Below are 6,548 nucleotides of genomic sequence, written 5' to 3'. Positions count from 1 at the left end.
CACCACACACAGGCACAGCCACCACGCACAAACACACACACACAACACACACACAACACAACACACACACCACACAGGCACCACACAAGCACACACCAAGTACACACACACCACCAACACACAACACACCACACCCACAGGCACACACACACAGGCACACAGCATGTACCACAAACAACACACACCACAACACACCAAACACAGGCACACACACACACAGGACACACACACACACACAACACACCACAAACACACCACACACCCACACAGGCAACACCACACACACACAAAACACACACAACACACACCGGCACACCACAGGCACAAGCAGACACACACACACACACACACACACACACACACAACACACAACACACAGGCACACACACACAGCACACACACACACACACACACACACAACACACACACAGGCACACACACACACACACACACAGCACAGCCCACACACAAACACACCACACCACCACAGGTGCGCACCACACACAGGCAACACACAACACCACGACACATACACACACACACACACACACCACACACACACACAGGTGCGCACACACAACAGGCACAAAGGCACAAAGGCACGACAAGACACCAGGTGCGCACACACACACACCAACACAGGCACACACACAAAGCACAGAACAACAGGTGCGCCACAGACACATACACACACACACACACAAGCAACACAAGCACACAGGAAACCACCACACACACACCACAAGCACACAGGCACACGCACACACAGGTGCGCCCACATAAAGGCATACCCACGCATACGCACGCAGGCACACACACACACAGATGGGCAAACAGGCACACGTACAGGCGCGCACACACATACGCACACGCACAGACACACACACACACACACACAGACACACACACACACACACACACACACACACACACACACACCACACACACTGGCCTATAGCTTATCTTAATATTTATTTATGGATGGATGTTACAGTCTGAATTATAACTGCGTTGCTTAGCGCCACAACCAGATGATGTGGGTGAAGCCGTGCGGGCGGCTGCAGTCTCGGGTTGCCAGGTCTGCGGTTTCCCCCACTCGGTTTTGGGCTGCTTTTAAAGTGTTGTGGGCTGAAAGTTTTGTCGGTGCTGTTTGGTTAGACGGTGTATAATTACGCGAGGCAAATTTCAGACCTTGGTTAAATAGCTTTAGGTAAAACTGGTTTATTGCTGGTACATTAAACATGTATTACTTTGCAGATAATACAATAACTTTGGCTATAAGTTCAGTTCAGTCCCTTTATTATCCTTCTATCCTAGGCCTACAAGACAATTTTACACAACTTCACAGTCGCAATCTCCACAAAATTCTACATTACACGTGCAAATTAAGCCAAGTCACTGCACACGAAACAAAGGCGTTTTAACTCTTACTGCTCTGAATCTGTGGCCTGAGGGGGGGTGTTACGAACTCAGCATAGAGGGGGTGGTGTGCAATCTATCCGGGCTTAAATCTGCGTAATTATTTACCCTTATGATGTCCTCATGTTGTCCTCATGTTGTCCTCATGTTGTCCCCATGTTGCCCTCATGTTGTCCTCATGTTGTCCTCATGTTGTCTACATGATGTCCTCATGTTGTCCTCATGTTGTCCTCATGTTGTCCCCTGTTCCCTCATGTTGTCCTCATGATGTCCTCATGGTTGTCCTCATGTGTCTCTGTTGTCCTCATGTTGTCTTGATGTTGTTCCTCATGTTGTCTCATGTTGTTCCTTTCCATGTTGCCTCATGTTGTCCTCATGTTGTCCTCATGTTGTCTTCATGTTGCCCTCATGGTGCCCTCATGGTGCCCTCCTGTTGCTTCCTATTGTTCCTCATGTTGTTGCTCATGTTGTCTCATGTTGCTCATGTTGCCCTCATGTTGCCCTTATGTTGTCCTCATGTTGTCCCATGTTGTCTCATGTTGTCCTAATGTTGTCCCCATGTGTCATATCAATGTTCTTTTAATTCCCCAAAATAACATGATTGATTCCAACGCTCTGCCAAGTACAAATCTTACTTCATTAATTTGGGTCTTATTATTTTATAGCATTGTAAAACAAAGTGAAGTGTTTGAAATAGTGTTGAGTAAAAGTTGACATATTCAGTTTGTGATTATCATCAACATCCATTCCTTTAATTTAGTCTCAATAATTCAATTTCTGCTTTTCTAACTAAACATTAGTATAATTTCCTATAAATGAGGTTTATTGACCATAAATTCCAAAAATAACTGTAAAACTAGAGGTAATAAGTTGAGGTACGTAGTGTAAACGTCAAAAAAAGTGACAAACATTGGAAAAAAGCGTCAAAAGTGTTGAAAAAAGGGCCAAACGTCAGAAAAAAGTTTAAAAACATCGAGGGAAAAGCGTCAACAAAAGTGTTGATTTCAATGTTGACGGACGAAAAAAACAACACGAGGGTTTAAAGGAGTGTAATACGTTGGTGTCATCCAGACCTGGCAACCGGGCCACACATCTACAGAGACTCACTAATATAAGGAGTCGGTGACGGTTAGTTCAGTTTCAAGTCCGCTTATTCTAAGCGACTTTGGCTTGTTTTTTTGTAAGTGTTACAGTTGGTAGTCGCGGGTGTCGGTTTTTTTTTGGGCTGTCAATAAGTGTAGTTGCTACTTGGGCTTGATCCAGCTTGTTCTCGCCGGTTCGCCGATCCCGCCCCTTTCCCTTAAACACATATAGACAGCAGCGTTATTTCCCGCCCACCTCCTGCTTCTAATTGGCTCTGACCCAGATGGAAACGAGTACAGCCAATCAGAGGCCGAGCAGGGCAGTCTGTTGTTTTCTGGTTAGGAAAATGCGCGAGTAGCGGCTAATGGTGAGGGGCTGTAGGAGAGTTTTTGGAGGAATAAATGCCCGGGTTAAAGTGGGAGAAATACGGGAAGAAGTTAACAAGACGGGAAGAAAGAAAAAGGAGGAAAGATGGATCCACCGTGGGGGAACAAGAACAACTCAAAATCACTGTGAAAAGTGTCTATATTTCAAATTCCCAAATTTCCTATAAATGAGGTTTATTGACCATAAATTCCAAAAATAACTGTAAAACTAGAGGTAATAAGTTGATGTTACGTAGTGTTAAACGTCAAAAAAAGTGACAAACATTGGAAAAAAAGCGTCAAAAGTGTTGAAAAAAGGGCCAAAACGTCAGAAAAAAGTTAAAAACATCGAGGGAAAGCGTCAACAAAAGTGTTGATTTTCAATGTTGACGGAAAAAACAACACGAGGGTTAAAAGGAGTGTAATACGTTGGTGTCATCCAGACCTGGCAACCCGGGCCACACATCTACAGAGACTTCACTAATATAAGGAGTCGGTGCAGGTTATGTTCAGTTTTTGCAAGTCCGCTTATTCTAAGCGACTTTGGGCTTGTTTTTTTGTAAAGTCGCTTACAGATATTGGTAGTCGCGGGTTGCGGTTTTTTTGGGCTTGTCACTAAAGTGTAGTTGCTCATTTGGGCTTGATCCCAGCTTGTTCTCGCCGGTTCGCTCGATCCCGCCCCTTTCCCCTTAAACACTATAGACAGCAGCGTTATTTCCCGCCCACCTCCTGCTTCTAATTGGCTCTGACCCAGATGGAAACGAGTACCAGCCAATCAGAGGCCGAGCAGGGCAGTCTGTTGTTTTCTGGTTAGGAAAATGCGCGAGTAGCGGCTAATGGTGAGTGGACTGTAGGAGAGTTTTTGGAGGAATAAATGCCCGGGTTAAAGTGGGAGAAATACGGGAAGAAGTTTAACAAAGACTGGGAGAAAGAAAAAGGAGGAAAAGAATGGATCCAACCCGTCGTGGGGAACAAGAACAACTCAAAATCACTGTGAAAAAGTGTCTATATTTCAAATCCCATCAGTTTTCTTATGTTAAATACTGTTAAAGGTGGTTTAACTCCCTCCTGTGGTCATTGTCCTGAAGCTCAGGGGGAGGACATTAATAAACTCTAGTCCACCGTGTGTACAGTTTACCAATCTGTCTACATGGATTGTAACACAGTTTGATTTATTTTTCTCTTCCAGGATCTTAGGGGGGGGGGGCTCCGTAGAAAAAGTCGCTTATTTTGGGCTTGTTTTCACAGGCCTGGTTGCGTATTTGTCTCGCAATATCTGGCAACACTGGTTATGTTGCGCTATATGTAGTTACTACTGCTTGTGGATGATAAGTAACATATAACGCTGTGGATTCCCGGCTTATTATGGTCGATGTTGTCGAATAAAGTGTAGAATCTCCGTCTGTCGACTTTTGAGCTAACCGGCTAACTGCTAGCTCTCGCGACCTAGCTACGCCATTTAATGCGTAGCTACAAAACTGCGGTCCCAACAACGACGGCCTTTCAAGCGGCAGAAAGGGAAGTTTAACTCCCCAGTTTGAGGTAATTGTTGTTTTAAACCACTGTTTATCCCTTGTGTGGCATTCATATGTCAACCTGTAATATATGTGCAAGTGATACAGCGAATGCCAGCGTGTTATTTTAACAGAATCCGAGTTTAAGGAGGATTTTTTTGTAGCACCCCTTAGTTAGCTTAATGCTACCTAGCTAACGCCAAGGTTAGCTCACGGTCATTCTGATGACACGACGTTTTCTACCTTGACGGTGGAGCTGTTGGGCTTATAACTTATTAAACACCATGGTCGAGTGAATGAGTAACTGATATATATTTTTTTTATTTTGTAATTTTCTTATTCAACGGTTGCGGTAAGTCTATCAGTTTGTATAACGGTTACTACATCGACGTCACTGTAAAGGGCGTGACACACCAAGCTAACGGTCGAACGTTAGTGTGTCTGTGTGTCTGTGTGTGTGTACGCGCGTGCGTGTCCCGCACCCTCGGCCTTTCTCGGCCTGTTGTTGGGTCACTGACACCGACGTCTGATTGGCTGTTCAGCTTGGAAACAAGACAGAAGGAAGGAACAAGCGACTGTGACACACACACACACACACTTGGATGTATAAAGGCTCCGAGTTATAGTAGTTAGCTTAATGCTACCTAGCTAGCTTAATGCTACCTAGCTAGCTAACGCTAACGACGACGCCAAGGTTAGCTCACGGTCATTCTGATATCAAGACATTTTCTACATTGACAGTGGAGTTGTTGGGCTTACAGCTTATTAAATAAGGGGCTCATAACTTCTTAAACACCGTGGTCGAGGGAAGGAGTAACTGATTTTTCAACGGTTGTGGTAAGTCTATTTCTTTGTATAACGGTTACTACATCGACGTCACTGTAAAGGCCGTGACACACCAAGCCAACGGTCGATGTGTGTGCGTGTGTGTGTGCGCGCGCGCGCGTGCGTGCCTTTCCTGACCTGTTTCTGGTACACTGACCCCGATGTCTGATTGGCTGTTCAGCTTGGAAACAAGATAGATGAAACTGAACAAATGACCGCGACACACACACACACACACACACACGCGCACACACACACACACACACACACACACTAGCCTATAGCTTATCTTATCAAGTATACTTACATACACAGTCAACATATAGACATGTAGTAATACACATTCAGTAGAAAAGAGTAATATTGGCACATGCTTCCATCACATCACACATTTTGTGGTAATTTGGCTGAAAAGAAACCCATATTTCAAATATAGACGTTTTTTAAAGGCGTCAAATTTGACCTGAGGACAACAGGAGGGATAATAGAGCTCTAAATACCTACACATTACAAAATGAAAGTTAATAAGCCAACATCCTATACAATGATATTTAATATAAAGACAGTACTAGACCTCTCTCTCTGAACCCTCGGCACCACCAAATAGACTTTATCTTCATCTCTTCATCTCTCTGTCAGACCAGTGCATCTTCCTTTGAGCTCGGAGGGACGCGCTGGGTGAACCGTGACGTTCGGAGTCGGCACAGCGATCCTTCTGGAGCTGGCTCGGACTTTCTCTGCCGTGGTGAAGAACGGTAAGACCCCCTTTAACCCTGGCGGTGTCTTCCTGTCCACCATGAACTTGTTGTCCTTCTGGGTCAAAATTGAAAATTCTGACGTGTCGTTCCCTTTTTCCAAAGCTATTTTTAATTCATTATCAATAACCTAATTTGAATGGCATTCTAAAATATATAGTCTTTTCTTACGCTGTTCCAGGGCTGGAACATGGACTAATGCAAAATCCAAATATTGCGATATTTGTTAAAGGCAAAATATGTGTCACACCGTTCTGAAGGAAGTATTGTGGCTGAGCAGATTTGAGTCGCGCAATCTCAGATTTAAACGGTTTACGACAGAACTGTCATACTGAAATTTTTGAAATCCGTGAAAAATACTTTTCACATTACAAAACAATAACAGAAGATCGGAATCATTTCACAAACGTTTTAGCTATCTATGGTTGTTTGATTGCTAATGTTCACCTGACAGCCTTTGTTGTGTTGGCTTGCTAGCTTGTAGCTAAGCTAGCTGTCATTTCCAAAAAGTACCTATCTATGGTTGTTTGATTGCTAATGTTAGCTCAAAACACCAGTCAACTGACAGCCTTTGTTGTGTTTGATGC

At 44.1% G+C, this 6,548-nt stretch overlaps 1 protein-coding gene across 1 annotated transcript in view; it reads left to right on the top strand.

The window, feature by feature from the left end:
* Positions 1-4,395: 4,395 nt before the first annotated feature.
* Positions 4,396-6,548, top strand: part of uimc1 (ubiquitin interaction motif containing 1) — a gene marked incomplete in the record, with an annotated part of 98,508 nt that continues 96,355 nt past the window's right edge. Inside the window, 2 exon segments of the mRNA XM_032511640.1 lie at positions 4,396-4,409; positions 5,846-5,938.

This window comes from Etheostoma spectabile, unplaced genomic scaffold (genome assembly GCF_008692095.1).
Source record: "Etheostoma spectabile isolate EspeVRDwgs_2016 unplaced genomic scaffold, UIUC_Espe_1.0 scaffold405, whole genome shotgun sequence".
In the NCBI taxonomy this organism is placed as follows: domain Eukaryota; kingdom Metazoa; phylum Chordata; class Actinopteri; order Perciformes; family Percidae; genus Etheostoma; species Etheostoma spectabile.
This window is presented reverse-complemented; position numbering and strand designations above follow the sequence as displayed.